General features: G+C 33.3%; 1 pseudogene; it reads left to right on the top strand.

Moving 5' to 3' along the window:
• The first annotated feature begins 308 nt into the window (after positions 1 to 308).
• Positions 309 to 18,581, top strand: part of LOC148598673 (kinesin-like protein KIF2A) — a 69,458-nt pseudogene continuing 51,185 nt past the window's right edge.

The following is an 18,581-nucleotide window of genomic DNA, read 5'->3' on the forward strand; positions in this document are numbered from 1 at the left end:
GTGTGCCCTAGGTCGTGGAATGGGGTACCTCTGACGTGTTACATGCTGGGGTTGTCAGGCTATAACACGGAAAACCTGACCGCAAACCATAGTGGTGCACCATGTTGGGAAAGATGCCACGTTTCTCGCACGTTAAAGAACCCTACTGTGGTATTACCCCGGAGTAGGAACCATAGGGCTCCGCCACAGGAGGCTAAACTGCCCGACCCTACCCACCTCTCCCTATTTCCAGTGGTAATCAAAATTTGTCGACCCCATTGTCCTTGTGTCCCATCCATTTTTCATTTCATCATCATTTCATGTTCATTTTATCATCAATTTCATGTTCATCGTCTGAATATAGCTGAAATATTGCTGCTCGGACGTTAAACCCCAACAAACAAACAAACATATAAATGAAAAACTGATAAATTTATCAGATATTTGTTCAACTGGTAACAGTCATGGATGAAATGGGAAAGCTGAAAGTCGGTGTCAATGTCGACATTCAAAGAACGGACGGTAAACTGCACTTAACCATATGACCTAAATCGGTTGCTAATAAATAACTCCCCAGCATGACTGGGTTTTGCGTCATTTACCATTTAAGCTAAGCATGTTGATTTATGTGCACTGTACAGTAGACTTGTTATAGAAGGGAATGTGACGAACGTGTCTATTTGTTTTGTTGGTTTAAATTAAACAGGTTGGTGTAACTTGCAATTTATGATGCATCAGCCTGGTAGGCCTTCAGGGATTTAATGCTAAAGCTAATATTAGATACTGAGACTGGTCACTCTTAACAAAGTCTATATAATGTACAAAAGTAAATATGGCTCCCGGTCTAAATACTGGGTCAACTTAAAACTTATGAGATTGATATTTGACTTAAGCATACTAGGGAGATAGAAATTATTCAGTATTTTAGTTACATAAGTTAATTATATTAGGAAGGCAATGACCTTGGCTTAAGTGCAAGCGAAGTCTGAAGCAAAAGTATCTGGTTCCCTTTTCAACAAATTTTTAATTTGTGCCTTTTATCATTTTGCCACCTTTTGTTAGGAATTTTTCATCAGTAATAAGTGGGAGACGGCAAAGGGAATTCCAAATATTTGTAAAATAATTAGACGAACCAGGAATGTCAATAGAAGCCATCAACCAGAAAAAATGGAAGGTTACTTATTCATCTTTTGACTGCTACTCTTTTTTTAAAAATGGGTGAACTCTTACAAAAGTTTCATCAGTTTACTTCCTACTTATTATATTATTCATGCTACTTAAAATACTACTGATATCCCACAGAACTGTTCCAGGTTCAGTGTAAATTGCAGGGTTTTATCAAGATCCAACTTGAAGTAGCTTTTTTAGATGTCTTTTAAACTATTATCTAGCCTACATTTTTACTATTTCTGACGCTTTAATCATACAGTATGTATCCCGATAAAGTGTTTTGCTTAGACAAAAGTTTCTCAGGTGTCAGTATAATGAATTTTAGACAAATTTCTATACATATATGTGCTGGTTTATAGAATTAACAAACTGATTATGTCAAAGTTATGATGGAAATTCTGAGGTAGGGTATGTTCACAAAACACTAAAATATAATAAAAATTTCAAAATTTTCCTGTAAAAATCAATACTTACTTATTAGTTTTCAGTAATTACCCTGGGAAAATTAATGAAATTGGTCGCCTTCTAACTTAATAACCCTCTTACTGACAAGCAGACGTGTGTCCATCACCAGCTCGTTGCCAAGTAGATACATATATCCTTTTTAAATGAAAAGGAACTTGTATCTTTAAATCTCATTCTTTCCTGGCTATCAGTGCATTAAGGTGTAGTGAAATGCACGTATGACTATTCTAATATATAATAGAGTAATCAAGGGAACCAAGGTTATAGCGGTAATCAAAAGAATGTAATCCAGGGACAAAGACCCGACATGGAAAACAGACATGCACAACAAAGAACATAAAGTAACTAAAATCATACATACAAAGTAACAAAAGCAAATGAGCAACTAGGACTCCAATATAAACTAGAAGCATGGACCAGGTGCACCGGTAGGGTAAGCGTCCTCTACTTTTTCTAGAAACACTCGCCGAGTTGCTCATAAAAAGTCAAGTACATAAACATGATTACATAATTTCATTAATTACGTCATGAACGCTGACTTCCAAAGATATACAAAGTACTGACACTTTCAGAATTTAAACTTGACAATGTCTGACTGATGACTGATGGTTTTTGACTTAGGACAACAGAAAAGGTGGTGAGGTTGATGTTGATAAGCCAGGCAGTCACCTTTGGAAATCCGACAAACTTATATGATGATAAATCCATTCAAAGTGCAGATGCTAGTCCACATCTGAAAAAATCCTTGTGCAGAGATAAAGCCTTCTTCATATGGGTATTATGAAAAAACCGGCGTTGAATCAAATCATAGTTTCATACATGTGTACTAGCAGAAAGGACATAAATTTCAATCATCCAACATGCCAGCATGTGGCTTGGTATTGAGAGAAAATTAACACATTCCAGAATATTTGTAATACAAATTTACCCTCATATACTCAAGTATAAGTTGATCCCTCCAATAATTGGACCCCATTTCAGTCTCAAATTTCTGGAACTTAGTCTTGTCCCGCTTATAAGTCAGGCTGATATTTGGCAGTTGCATTGCTAATATTCCTGATTTACAATGAGTATACCTGTTTGTTTTGGTAACTTCAATAAATGTTGAAATGAATTAAAAGGTCAATTGTTCCAGAACAATTGAAAGGTCTTTTCCACCAACTCTATCCTGACAAATATCATGTTCATGAGAAAGGATCTTTGTTTCACGGCTAATGGCTTATTGTGTTCTAGCCTATAGAGACGGCTCGATCGACAGTATTTATTTCTTGTATATGTTTTAAAAGGCGAGGTTTTTGACAATTATTAAATTTGCAAAATAGTTCTGATTCTTATAAGAAAGATGACTTCTGCAGTAACAGTGTCAATTTCATCAATACAATCAGTTGAGAACAAAATGAACTTGTGATTTTCATGAAAATAGATAAATTCAAAGGGGGATAATTATAAAGTATTGCAAAGCAAAAGGTCTCAATCGTCACTTCCAGGTCAAATGGCCACCCTTCTATGAAGTACTAAAACACACTTAACCTAGAATTATGCATTGTAAAGGTATTATTTGAGTGTGTATTGAACAAATGTGGTCAAAATTAAACTCAGATTGTTAACTCTTATTTCGTACTTTTAAGTCTGTACAAAAGTATGAGTATTGTGTATAAGTGTGAATAATGTGCCTCCATTGTGTAAGTTGGAACAACAATGTCGGAAGAAAGTGATTTTACAAAATTACTGTTTAAATATTTTGATAACCAAGAAGTCGGTCTCTGTTCTTGCTATTTTAAGGCAACTAAAACAGTAAATGTAAATTGATTCAGTACATGAGTACTTTGATTTCCTATTTTAATGACAATTGAAAATTATTAATACATGTTTATTTATCGTGATATTCTCGCTATGCTGTTGTTTAAATGTTAGGCCATACATGGGATTGTTTTGCATTTAATGATCGTAAATAGTGGTTTTTACTGATAAAAAGCTGGACACCCCCGATTTAGGTGCCCATGATAGGTCTAAGGCCACTTTAAAAAAAATGTATTGGAAGTATACTTTTAAAGACAGTTTTCAGAAACGAACATTACGCATGTATTAACATTATTTACTTATTGTCTTTATCCATATGCATTTTTTTAGAATAATTTAAAAAAATGCATTAATTACGGTAAGTACTGCTGTTTTCAAAGTGTGCACCAATTTTCAAAGAGAGAGGTGATTTTCAATAACGAAAATCGGCAAAGACACCACTAATGGAATTCGTTGTATTCGAATATAGTTCTATATGTCGGTGGAGAGTTTTCCTATATAGATACATATTTAGATAGTAAATACCGCGTTACCAGTAGTTATAACTCATACTATAAAGACTTAAACAAAAAAAACTACAGCAAAAAAGTGCCTAATAGAGATTCAGAAATGACCATACAAATGAGGTACAATATCTTGTCAAAGTTTGACTAAGAACCAAGAAATACAAAAACATACTGCAAATCATTTAAGATCAAGAGTGAAGGTCCCCAGTCTATACGACTTACGGTTAAGTTTAGTGACCAACCGAACAAGTTCATTTTAGGTCGCGAAATCGCGTAACCAGGAAAACCTCAAATCTTTTCGAAACTTTGTCAAATAGTACTGCCCCGGGTTTCTAAAAAATATGGAGCTTTCGGTTTGTGTGTATCTAAAATGGTTTAAGAAATTTTAGCAAAATTAGTTTTTCCGCTACGGGGCAGATAACTCTGGACCGACAAATAATCACGTCTCACAGGGCGAATTCCAAAGTCCCCTGTCAGATTGCAAAAGATTGTCAAATTCTTGTCGTGATACGTTCAGCCAAAACTTTGGCAAAATGCCTGGCGAAAAAAAAATAATCAGAAGAAATACAAGAAGGTCTTCCCATTGAAATGGGAAATACCTTAACAAAATTTGTCGAAAAGGGCTTATATTGGTTATTCGAAGGAAAATATGGTATCCAGGAGTCAATACGACAAAAAAAGTGCAATTTTTGAAAATGTCTCGAATCGGTGTATTTCACCGATTTCTGAAAATCGTCAAATTTGACCGGAAGTATGCATTGTGGCATATCATTGGATGTGGAACCATGCTTCTAAATTGATTGGAAGTAGTTTGAGTTGTCTATCTTGAACCATATTGGCAAAAATGGCCCACTTTGGACCCAGTTTATGACCATTAAAACAAATGACCTTGACTTTTGAAATGGGAAAGACCTTAATAATTACAAGCCAGATTTGTTTTTACAATAGTAAGTAATTAAATTCTTGACAAGCCATGTAAATTGTTTTACTACAGCCATTTTTTCATTCATTCTAATTTTGGTACAACTAATAACCCAAATTAAAATCATTTATATAGGGAACAACAATGAATAAAACAGGAAGTTAATGATATTCTAACAACTCATTATTGAAGATTGAAGAAGTTAAGAGGTTTTATCTGAAGGAAAAAGAAATTAAAAACATATAATTGTCATAACCAACTCAAATATTGATTACTTTTGTCAAATTATGGTACATTATTGGGTTATGTTTCCATTACACCTTTTTTTGCTACATAAGCGGACACATATAAAATGGATGAGTGGGAAATACAAATAAAGTCATAGAAGGCCTGTATTTAGCAAAATAAAGACGGTAAACAGTAAATATAATTTTAATGCATTATATTTTAGCTGTAAAACGTAGAAGATGAACATTTTAGTTCATAAGATAGGTCTTGTCTGTAAGTCAGAACCCTTCTCAGCAGTTAAAAATGTGTCCCCAAAATCTTACTTAAAGGCATATATGGTAGAAGCTGTTCCATCTAGTTAGGAAGGACACTGCAGGTTAGCAATGGTGAATTCAGAAGAAATTGTCATTTAACAAGGGACATAACAATACATGTAGATAAAAGCATTGTGAGATTTAGAGAAATAAACTGCCTTTTGTCAATGAAGAAAGTATTTCATAATTTTGATTTATAAATAAAGGGATAAACTTCATAAAATTTATCAAGACGACCTAATTAATATGCATAAATGAAAACCGGAAGTAACACCCACTTACCATATGTGCATGTGCTATGTCATTGGTTCTCAATCTCCATTTGGGTGCATTGTAAATGTATACATGGATGGCTTCTTTTATCTTTACATGGTTCGGTGCCTGGTGACACAGGTGTCGACGCAGGTGTATGACTTCGATAATTGAAATATAATTGCATTTCTTTTGTCTTACGATTTTGGAAATGACCCAATTTACATGAATATTGGACACAATACCCAATTTATAATGGACAACCCTAGGTGAGTTGAAGGGAGTTTTTCTGGTACGAACAATACTTTTTACCTCACATTGCCAAAGGCCATGTGAGCTATTGCCATCACTTGGCGTCCTTTGTCATCGTTATTAACAATAATACTAAAGTCTTCTCCTCTGAAACTTCTTGACCAATTAGAACCAAACTTGGTATGAATGTTGCTAGGGGTATCCTGCATAGAACTGATAAGGGGATTTTCAATCTGTTAAAAAAATGGCCGCTGTTACTAAAAATAGAACATAGGGGTCAGACAGTAGTTTTTTGCACATACATTTGTATCTCCAAAACCGTTAGATTAAGCTAAATTTTGTCATGGGTTTAAAGTGTTCATCATGATGAGATCTATCTGTGGTCAAATTTTGGTTTTAATCTGTTCAGCCATGTTGGAGTCATTGCCCTTTTTCAACTATTTTTGCTATTTTTCATATTATTTCTTTCAAAAGTCTCCTCCTCTGACATTATTTCATCAATTGGAAGCAAACTTGTTACGGATGTTTGTTGGTGTATCCTGCATATAACTGATGTAGGGATTTTTGATCCGTTTAAAAACATGGCCACTGTTACTAAAAACAGAACATAGGGACAGACAGTAGTGTTTCGCATATATCTCCAAAACCATTGGGTTTAGCCAAATTCTTTTAATAGCTGAAATGACCTTTTTTATTAGGACTATAAAAGTTGTCAGACGACTCCTTGTAAGAGTTATTGCCCTTGAAAGGAGAATTTCTTTTTACAGTTTTCAGTCAAGATCTTGAAAACTATGATAGATTAACAGAACCTTTCAATTGTTGAAATGATCCTAATGGTAAGTCCTACCAAAGACTTATGAGTCATAATTGTTAGACAACTTCTTGTTAAATTTATTGCCATTGAAAGGCAAAATTCAACCAGGTGAGCGATTCAGGCTTCTGAGAGCCTCTGGTTTTATAGGTCAGGTAAAATATTTAATTTTAGCGAAAAAGATTTAGAACAAGAGGAATCTTCAGCACGAAACCTTTATGGGTTCTCAAATTTATTATCAAAAACCAATAAAAAAATAAACATGTTCGTATTATCCTATAGCTGTACTAGCTTGCAAGGTACTGGTACACTTGACAGGAGTAATGTTACGTAAAAAAGGATCGAGATCAGAACAGTTTCAATCTTAGAATGTGAATTTAATTTATTTTATTTAAAAAGTCCAATCGAACATGACAGAACGTAATGAAATATTTCTATGTAATCTTTGAAAAGATGTGGTGTCGTCTGTGGATCTAGTCTTCACACATGTAATAGTTAAATATTTCTGTCATTGTTTATCATTTTCTTCTCGAAGTTGTTTAAATTGATACAGCTGTATCAATATATTCGCTGGCAAACCAAAACTTTCAATATTTTTACTCTCCATTGTAGAAATCATGTAAAAAGTGTAGAAGTCCATGCATTTCAACCACTCGACCTATGAATTGAGAACCAATGACGTAGCACGGTCACGTGACCACATGACTAATTAAAATTTGTATGGCTGGGGTCATTGCCATTTTGAATCAATTTATCTTCATTTGAACCATGCAAGTGACTACAATGGACATTTTCATGATATATATCAGGTGTAATAAATCAAATAAACCAAAAATTGAAAAAAAAAAATTGTGTCATGTCTCCTTTAAGTGCAGCAATGGATATTAACAGCATTTCATGAGATACAGTAATTCATCTTAGAACTACAGATAATAATTTATTTCTAATTCACTAATTGCAAAAATATGTGGATTTTCATGAGACATTCTACTTAGTATGACATGGTGGTAACTAATTAAAAAAAAGTTATATGTTGTTCATAGTTACAGAGAACAGGTAAAATATTTGTCAATAAACGGTCTGTCTAAACACTGCAAAGACCAGCCTTGGTGCACAAAGACCATAAAAGTAACACTAACACCCATGAGATAACATTTTTGGCTAACCTGGCTGTAGGCCAAGTGAGCTTATGCCATCACTTGGCATCCGTCGTCGTGGAAAACTTTTAAAAAATCTTCTCCTCTGAAGCTACTGGACTGATGGGTTTTAAACTTGGCATGATTGTTCCTTAGGATGTTCTGCACAAAATGTCCGTTGGAATTTTTGATCCATGAAAAAGCATGGCCGCTGTTACTAAAAATAGAACGTACGGGTCAGATTGCAGTTTTTTGCAAATAACTCAAAACCGTTGCCTTTAGCAAAATTCTGGCTGGGGTAATATTGTTCAGCATCATGAGACATACCTATGCCAAAATTTAAAAACAATTTGTCAACTGATGTAGGAGTTATGGCCCCTGAAACAGTTTTTTTTTGCATTTTTCGCACGTGCAACTTTGAAAATCTTCTTCTCAAAATGACTGTTGGGATTGTTGATTGATGAAAAAACATGACCTCCGTTACTGAAAATAGAACATAGGGGTCAGATGACAGTTTTTTGAAAATAACTCAAAAACTGTTACCTTTAGCAAATTTCTGGCATAAGGTAATATTGTTCAGCATCATTAGACAGACCTATGTTAATATTTGCGAAATGATTGGTCAACAGATGTAGGAGTTACGGCCCCTGAAACATTTTTTTTTGTATTTTAGCATGTGCAACTTTGAAAGTCTTCTTTTCAAAATCCATTGCACAGAATTCGATGAAAGTTGACATATATGTTCCTTATGGTATCCCACACAAAATGACTGTTGGAATTGTTGATTCATAAAAAAACATGGCCACCTTTACTAAAAATAGAACATAGGGGTCAGATGGCAGTTTTTTTTTGCAAATAACTCAAAACCCGTTGCATTAGCAAATTTCTGGCATGGGTTAAATTGTTAAGCGTCATGAGAAGGACCTATGCCGAAATTTTGTAAACCATTCATTGACTAATGTAGGAGTTGCGAACCCTGAAACAGTTTTTGTTGTTGTTTTTTTTTTCACATGTACAACTTTGAAAATCTTCTTCTCTAAAACCATTTCAGATCATTGAATGAAAATAAATATAATAGTTCTTTAGTGTATTGTGCTCAAAATGACTGTTGTGATTTTTAATCCATGAATAGATATGCATGCCTATACTAAAAATGGAACTTAGGGGTCATAAAACAGGTTTTTGAAAAAAAAAATCAAAAATTGTTGCCTTTAGCAAAATTCTGGTTCAGGTCATGAAAATGCTATGAAAAGCATTACCTGCATTTGACAATTTTGGTGATTTTAGCCTGTCTCATTCCTCCATTCCTCAAGTTTTTTCAAATAAGCAAATGGTTAACCAGGTGAGCGATTCAGACTCTCTCGAGTCTCTAGTTCTGAAGTATTACCATTGGAATGGTAATACATAAAATACACTAAATTTAGTGTATAAACAGGCATTTAGTCGTTAGATTTGTAGTCTTTCGTGCTAATATTTCCGGCATGTGGCGACAATCCTTTGTGTAACAGACCATGACTGAATAAACATTGTCAGTGTTAACAGTTTAGAATTATTTTAATGGTGGAATTTATGAGTGATTAGAGTGTTTAAAATATAATGTTAATTGAATAAGTGGAAGGGGCTTAAATGAAAGTAATTATATTAGATAGATTAATTAAACAATGTTTATTTAATTGAGCTTAAATAATGTTTTTTTTTTTTTTTTGTTTTTTTTTTGTTTTTTTGTTTTTTTTTGTTTTGTTTTAATTGCAATTTTAGTATTAAGTCATATAGTTTTGAATAGTTAAACAATAATTATTACATTAATAACATTTATGGCAATGATTGTTAAGGCAACTTGAAAATCTTTTCTGTGTTGTATTTGCACGTTTTTTTTTTTTTTTACAGTGATTGGGTTTTTTTTATGTCTGTGGTATGTTGGCACCACACGTTTTCCTACATTTTGACTGAACAGCATTTGAAGAATTCTTTTTATCTAGTAAAAAGTCTCTGATAGAGAATTTCGTTCTCTGCCCATCTAAACACTGCAAAGACCATAAAAGGTGCACTAACACCAATGAGGTGACATATTTCTGAAGTAAAAGTACTACCATTGGAATAGTAATTTATAATTAAAAAAATTACACTAAATTTAGTGTAAAAACAGTCATTGAATCGTTAGACCTGTAGTCTTTTGTGCTAAAATTTCTGGCATGTGCCGACACTCCTATGTGTAACAGACCATGACTGAATAGATACCGACTGAATAAACATTGTTGTGTTTAACAAACAGTTCAGAATTATATTTCAATAGTGGAATTATGTGTGATTAGACTGTTGGAAATATATAATGTTAATTGAATAAATGGAAGGGGCTTAAATGAAAGTAATTATATTAGATAGATTAATCAATGTTTCTTTAATTGAGCTGAAATAATTTTTTTTGGTGGATATTTATTGTTGCAATTTTTGTTCTTGTTTTTATGAAAAATCGTAATGCTGATTTTGAAAAAGCTTTTAAAGAAATGAATAAATAAACAGTATTAAGAATAAGTCATACAGTTTTAAATAGTTGCAAATCTTTTCTGTGTTCTATTTGCACGAGGTCTTTAACATTGATTGGGTTTTTTATGTCTCTGGTATGTTGGCACTACATGTTTTCCACATATTGAACGAACAGCATTAGAAGAATTATGTTTTATCTAATAAAAATCTCTGATACAGAATTTCTTTCTCCTCGAAAGATTTTGAAAACAAGCTCTGATACGTACCAGCATATGTCTTAAAAGAACCAAATAGTTCATAGTTTTCTGTTCCAACAGGGACTCTTACAATGTCATGTAGTGCAGATCGTACAGGTGATGGAATTGATCATTGGACGAACTGGGAACAGATGAAATTAAACATCTTACAGTACGAACAATTTACGAATCCAGAACTAAGATTCATGCGTACCATTTAATGGAAAATATAAAAAGGAAAATATCGGAAAAAAATCTTGTCCGTTTTAGATGTTCCTGATAACATTAATTATGGATATTAGAATGAAACAGAATTAATTATAAAATTTGAAATTGCATAAAGCTACTAAAAAATTTAAACTTATATGAAAAAAAAATCTTATTCAACAAAAATTAACATTAACATATTATAAAAAAAAAACGACGTAAAGATTTTTTCTCCCTACTCTCACATTTTAAGGACACATAAAACTTATACTTCACTTACATTTTGGAACGTATATATGCATTTTCTTCACGTAGTATGCGGAATACCAAATTAAATAATCATACGTCTATTTTTAACTTTATTTAATATCAAATTAAATTGATAATAATGTAAAAATTTTAAAAAATCAATACTATTTTCTAATTTCAAATTAGGTGAAAACTTATATGTAAATGACTAAAAGACAAGTCTCGACAAACAGCTTTCGTAACTAAACGAAAACCAAGGTCGCCACCTTGCCATTTTCAAAGTAGAACTAACAGATCTATGATGCGTGTATACCAAACTTTGTAAAAGACATCGTTTCCTTTTTGTTGGCATTTTATATGCATTTACTTTTATTGCTGAAACTGAGTAAATTTTGAAAGGCATTACTAAGTTGGTAAAAGATTTTCCACGCATTATAATTTTAACTTCAAATAATAAACTGTTTACATATATACAAAAAATTCATTTCAAGTATATTAACCAACACCAGAGGGTGTGTCAGTGACGGGTCTAAATTATGTAGGACTACCGGTGTAAACAATTGCATGTTGCACATGTTTGTTTATTCGAAATGTCAGTTACCTCCTTTATAATTTCAATATTTTAAAAATTGTCTATATCTTCAACAGTAAAGGACTTTTTTCCATAATTTGTAATTGCAATAGTTATAGGAAATAAAATTCCTTCTACTTACATAAGATTTTGATATTTCAGTTGAGCAATATCGAATATTTATAACATTTCATGCAACATTTCACATCAGAGTATGTCATAAATGTAAAGAATAAGTTGCCCTTATCATTAAAAGTTGATAACCGTCCATGCAAGACCCGACAGGGTAGTTACATGTAAGACCCGACAGGGTAGTTATATGTAAGACCCGACAGGATAGTTATATGTAAGACCAGACAGGGTAGTTATATGTAAGACCCGACAGGGTAGTTATGGACGTTAAAAACCCCTTTGTAAGTTAAGGTTAATAAGCTGACTCACTGCAAGAAAGTTAACGAATTTAAATATCACTACAATCTTTTCACATTGAAACTGAATTCATAAGTCTTTTATAGAGGAACTTAAGGCTTCAGTAATACATTGTCAGCTTATTCACCTCTATATATATATGTGTGTGTTGTATAAGATGTATCTGATTTTAAAAGCACTTGGTCATCTGAGAAAGGTCTTTCAATACAATAAGGGTGTCATGCATATATTAATCATGCAGTCAAATTTACTCAGTTTGCAAATTATGATGCAACCTTCATTTTCAAAAGTTGGCAGGTAAGCAATAAGAATACTAATTACTGACTTAACACAAACATACAAAATCAACATCCCTTCTTTGTTGAAAAAAAAAAACATGCTACGCGCTAAAGTGCCCTCCCCCCTCCGCCCCTCAATTTTCAAATCCTAGCTAGAACACTGGTCACAATGTATGTACAACTTCCTAGTCAAAGGTCAAGGTAAAAAAAATCACTTAAAATCTTAGAATAAACGAGACCATGTAATAACTTCAAATAATTCTTCATATCAGCTTGTTTACCACCTGTTATTGAAAGTGGGGCTCACAGAGATGATTCCCATCTCATTGATATCTAGTTTTTTTATGCCCCCGCAATGATAAGTTGGGGCATATTGTTTTACCCCTGTCTATCCGTCCGTAATTCTGTCCGTCCCATAAGTTTTCAGCACTTTTTTAAAGTCCTTGAAGATATTGAACTGACTTTTTGTATGTGAGTCTTTCATTATTAGTTACAGATCAAGTTAAAGTTTCGTTCCGCTACGCTGAGTTTTGCCAAAATTATGGGCCCTGGACTTAAAAAATTCCATGGAAATAACAGTTTTCTGCACTTTTTTTGTAAACCCTTGAAGATATTGAACTGATTTTTTGTATGTGAGTCTGTCATGATTAGTTACAAATCGATTATAAGTTTTATTCTTCTACGCTGAGTTTTACCAAAATAATGGGCTCTGCACTTTAAAAATTGTATTGAAATAATAGTTTTTCTGTAAATGCTTGAAGATATTTGACTGGTTTTTAGTATGTGAGTCTGTCATGATTAGTTACAGATTGAGTTTCGTTCAGCTATGCTGAGTTTTACTCAAAACCACATGCGGGGGCATGTGTTTCACAGACACAATAACACATATGACAAAGTGCTTTTTTACAACTATGAGTTATGATATAGCTATATGAAGGTTAAATGCGGGGGCATCACTTTATCTAGTTTTTTTGAATTTGGACTCTCTTAAATCGAAAAATAATGACCATATTAATTGTGCAATAGAAATTTGAAAGATGCTGGTCTTGTCGGATCTTCAAATAAGATTTGTCCTTATTGTCTTTGTTATTTGATAATTCCCCTGGCAAATATCCCCATCCCCCCATACAATCTCCATTGCGTATTTCTTATCAAATATTATCGAATCAAATTTTATATTTTTAAATTCTTAAAGAGTTTAGCTGTAATTTTTAATTAACTATACATGTAATATATTTCTTTATATCAATAATAGATTTAAACCTGATTACCCCATTCCCCCCATACAACATTCCCATCCCCATACCCCATCCCCCCATATACCATAGAATGGGAAGCTTTCCCCATACAAGTACACTATCTATTTTGGCACACATACAATGTACATATGTACTCCGTAATTGTTTACACATTCTTCATTATACATTTAACATGTACATGCATATTTAGATTACATCTTGCATTAATGTTTTGCTTCAAACTTTAGGGAGGATTCATTCAGCTGTAATCAGTGGTGTAAATGCTGAATCAAAGAGTGTTACGGTTGAATGGTTCGAAAAAGGAGAAACAAAAGGCAAAGAGGTAATAAATTTTACAGTCTGAGTTCCGACTGTTCCACTAGTGCTCAGGACAGTAAATCATAATCAGAACTTTAGTCTTAAACATCAGAATCTGATTGTGATGACTAAGTTGTGTAAGAATCTTAACCATATTTGTTGCATCAGTATAGCATTTCAATTTTGTATAGTGTCAAGGTCAAAGGGGGCTAACTAATTTCCTGGGTTTTATTTAATCATAGTGTGACCAAATATTGTGATAAAGTATACTGACGAACGCATTCAAATTATACAAAAGTAGTCTTAATATATATCTTTGCATTTCAAGACAAGTATGGTGTTATAATAATATTATTTGCCATAGTATACTCACATAATAGTAAATTCAAATTAGCAATTATATACATTTATACATATATGCATGTATCTAAAAATTTGGTGATGACTGTTTCTAATCATACCAGTGTTCTTCCCAGACCATTATAGCGCTGTACTTTGCAGCGCTATGATTTTTTATTACTGTGCTATCAGTAATTCATTTTAGTTAGAATGCATTTTTAGCACTGTGTTATACTTTTGGAGGAAGGCCATAAGAGCTGTGCTATGCCAGGATGCACTGTGCTACTTAAAAATAATGGGGAGAACACTGCTGACACATTTTTTAATGCCACTTTATATTTGGTATGCAACTTCAATTGCAAGTTCCATTTTGCATCTGGCTTAGCTCTTACCCATGTGCCTGCCTAAAAATTACATATACATGTATAGCCTTTTCAATCACATAAATCGATGTAAACTTTAGGTCAACATTTTGAAGTACGTCTTCATTTCTTTTGAAATAAGCCATTAAAAATATTTATCTTTTTTAAAGATTGAAGTAAAAGCAATGTTTATGTTGAACACTGACCTGCAACAGCACCCACCGCTCCTTCAGGAAGAGAGACGAAATCATCAAAGGTAAGTTTTTATACGGCTGCTACAAATTGTAGTGGTATAATGGTATCATCCTGTTGTTGTCTTTGTTATTTCATGACAGGACAATAACTTAAGTACAAGTGTATAGATCTTTATGAAATTGTACCACATGGTGCTATACCACCAAAGCATTGTTCAAACAAGAAAATTGCACAATAGCCCCCTTGACAGTAAAACGGGGTCATTTTCAAATAGAAGGGAGCCAATATACGCCAGTTTGATAGGTGATAATTTTTGGATGAAAGGAGAGTTTCAACCTATAGATAAGTTATCCTCAGGTTCTTCTCTGCTCTCAGGACAGTGCAGCATCATGGCACTTTGGTGCAGGGTGTATGTACAGTGATGAAGGTTGTGCTCTATTTACATGTGGTGGTGACTGCAATCTGTATGTGTCGTGCTATTTAAAATTGATATAAACAAGTGCAACATCTACTTCATCTTTGAAGGATTCAAGGGCTTGTACCGTGGCAGGGAATTCAGACAGGTGAATCAATAGTCTGACACCAGATGAGAAGAATGAACATATGTATATTTCAGTCCTGTAGAATGGTACAATAAATCGAATTGTGTTTCCTCTGGTGTTCAGGCTTGTTGGGTGTAGGTTTTGTGCTTCAGGGATACTCACCAAGTTGCATAACATCAGCATGAGGTTGGTGTTGATTCTCTGTTGCTGCAGAGTTTGTCATTAAGTCATTTTGTCCATAAAAAGTTTTACTTTTTTTACTTTGCTTCTCCTGTTGTGGTCAAGGCTACTGGTGCTTTAAATAACGAAAATGCATCTTGACATGGAACTGAAAAAAATCTGGAAATTCAGAGATCAACCTACGTAATACTGTGCCCTGCAGGACCCACATGCCACACTTTTCGTGTGTCATATTGAAATATCCATGCCAATGGCCCAAGGATGTGGCCTGGAATGAACACTGCCAAACGAAGCCCTGGCTCAATTTTGGAGGTTGTGACTTCATCCTTTCAGGAATTAAGGGCCGGAGACAAGCATTTTCATGATGTCCGGACAATAACTTGACTATAAAAGAATGGATCTCTTGTGAAACTGTACTACAAAGTGTCAATCCACAAAAGAAATGCTTTTTGGGTTTAGTGATTCAAACCATTTAGGAATTAGAGGAAAAGAGGTCAAAAACAAACATTTTCATTATGTTCAGACAATAACTTGATTAATTGTGAATAACTCTCTGTTTTTCTTTGGAACATTGCTTTACCATGGTAAGTTACAGATCAACTTGAAATTTAGTTTTGGTCCGCAATTTTATGCTGAGTTATGGCCCGTGGACTAAGAAAATTAATGCAGACTTGAAGTTTTCCACACTTTTTTATAACAAATTTTGCATGGAATTTGCATTTAGTTCTCTTCAACAGTGATTTCTTTTAGTAGAGGAGGTTGTATTGCCATGCAATGCACTCAGAATGCTTGTTTTATTATGATAGATGTGTTGTAGTATTATTTTTTATAAGCTGGTCAATTTTGTTTTCTATAAAAAAAAATTCACGTTTTGCGACTTTCGGCATTTTTTCATGACAAAATGTGGTTTGGTATGTTAGCCGATGGGTGTATCATGCACTCATGGCAAAGCTCTTTATTGAGAGAATGTAGTTATGAGATACTTGAATGAACATAAGAAAGTTTTATTTTACAGGGGAATAAGCCAGATGGTGATGGTCCTTCAGCTAGACAACTTATGGAACAATGGGAGTTTATGCTATCACTTTTTGCCTGTCATCATCCTTTTAAATCCACGTATAAAGGATTGCTTTATTTGTCACAACCAACCTTATAAAAGTAATAGCCCTTTTTCTGTCACATTGATGATTTCCACATTTTGTATGTGACTTTTTGTCGAAGTATGATATGGTATTGTTTTTAATACCAAATGGCGTATATCGCAGAAACAATTACCGGTACTGATTTTATGAATATGGGGATGGGGGTACCCATTTTTTATTTGCTACACCTCTTACACCATTGGTAGAAATTAAATGAAACTTTCCCAGAATCTTTATTACGGGGTGAGAAATGGTAACAGACTAAAAGTGGTTATTTAAACATTTACAGACCAACCCTGGTTACTTAAAGACTTTTTGGGATTTATTCTATGACAGAGGAGGGTGTTTTATGGTATTGTAATGTACATGGTTAATATTTTTAAGGATCGTTTGATGTGGAAAAGGAACTAGGAACTATTAACTTTAGTTGGTGAATACTAGTGTGAGTGCTGTTCAAGAGCTATTAGTAAATTACAGTTGGACTAGGATGAGGCAACATAACAAGGCACACAGGCGTACATTTTATTAACGACACAGAAACTGCTATCACCAGGGGTCAATATCGTAATATATCCTGGTGAATAGAACATGCATTCATTGTAATAAATTTATCGTTCATTTTTAAATGCTTTATTCTATATGCATATGCCAATATAATACACAGAAACGTAAGATTTAAAACTGAGAACTATCTTACCAAAACGAACCATTCGCCATATCTGTTACAATATAATGTGAATTATACATGTTACACAAAAACTTATTGCATATTCTATGGAATAAAAAATGCATGCATCTTCCGAAAGGTAGACATCACTTTACGCTTTACGTAAGCATCTCAGTATAATTTATCAACATCTAATAGGCTGATCTTGAGTGAAAATTGAATTTATAAAAGAAATTTGCTGCTTTCTTTATAAGAGTAAAATCATGTGCAAAAGATGCTTCATTAAGAGTTTACATTAAAACTTATTTCCCAATAGAATTTATGGCCTTTGATGATAATAAATTTAGTTATTAATAACAAAACTGCTGAATTGCCTCAAAGGTATTTATGAATGCATTTGCATGCTAACTCTATTCAAAACCTTTACAGCAAAGATTTTAAGTTTTCGTCTCTACATTCCCATTTAATGTGCTATTTGATCACAATTAGTCCATGAATTTAAAATAAAAATCCAAAAAGTCTGCTACTTTTCTGCACCATACATTATGTCTCCCCTGTTCATCTGTCTGTTTGTAATTGTAACTCTCCAGAAACTGCAGCTCAAAATATCTTGAAACTTTTTAGGTAGTTAGGTTAGGACATGATTTGTAGTTGTGCATATTACCAGGAATTTATGATCCTCTAAATGTTGTGAGCTTAGGAATGGGTGAGACATACGTTTTTTTAAACTTTAATTACACTTATTACAATTGTGTACCTCCTACTTTGTATGTTACATTTTGACCCAAATCAATTGCAAGGTCAAAAGGTACTTTTTATCAAATGGGGGAGCAGGGCATTAATTTTGTGAGCAATTAAAAGCTTTACTTAGAAGGAAGCATCTTTATGATATGAGTATAAATGTCAAGCCGAAAATGAATTACAAATGTATTATATGAAAAAAAATGGTTTGGGCTTTATATAACTTAAGTCTACATGATTTATTTTAATTAAACTTACAATGACTGCAAAATACAAGAAGTACTCTAATGAAATTTGAGATTAATAAGTTCAGAAGTCAGCAGGTTGTTTCATTTTGTATTACTGAAAACATAATTCAAAAAGACTGCAAACCTTTCAGCGATTTTTCTATATATGATTTAGAGCCAATATAAGACTTTTTCCCAATGCCTTGAGCATGATGGTCTCAGTAACGTATTAATTTTCCCATAGACTTCTATAGTGAAGTGCATATTTTTAGGATTTTTTTAAAAAATATGTAAATTGATTCAATAAAACTTTCACTTATGTAGCATTTCTAAGGACATGT

The sequence above is a fragment of the Perna viridis genome, chromosome 14 (genome assembly GCF_037379345.1).
Source record: "Perna viridis isolate PV_CMFRI_1.1 ecotype Kerala chromosome 14, ASM3737934v1, whole genome shotgun sequence".
Lineage (NCBI taxonomy): Eukaryota > Metazoa > Mollusca > Bivalvia > Mytilida > Mytilidae > Perna > Perna viridis.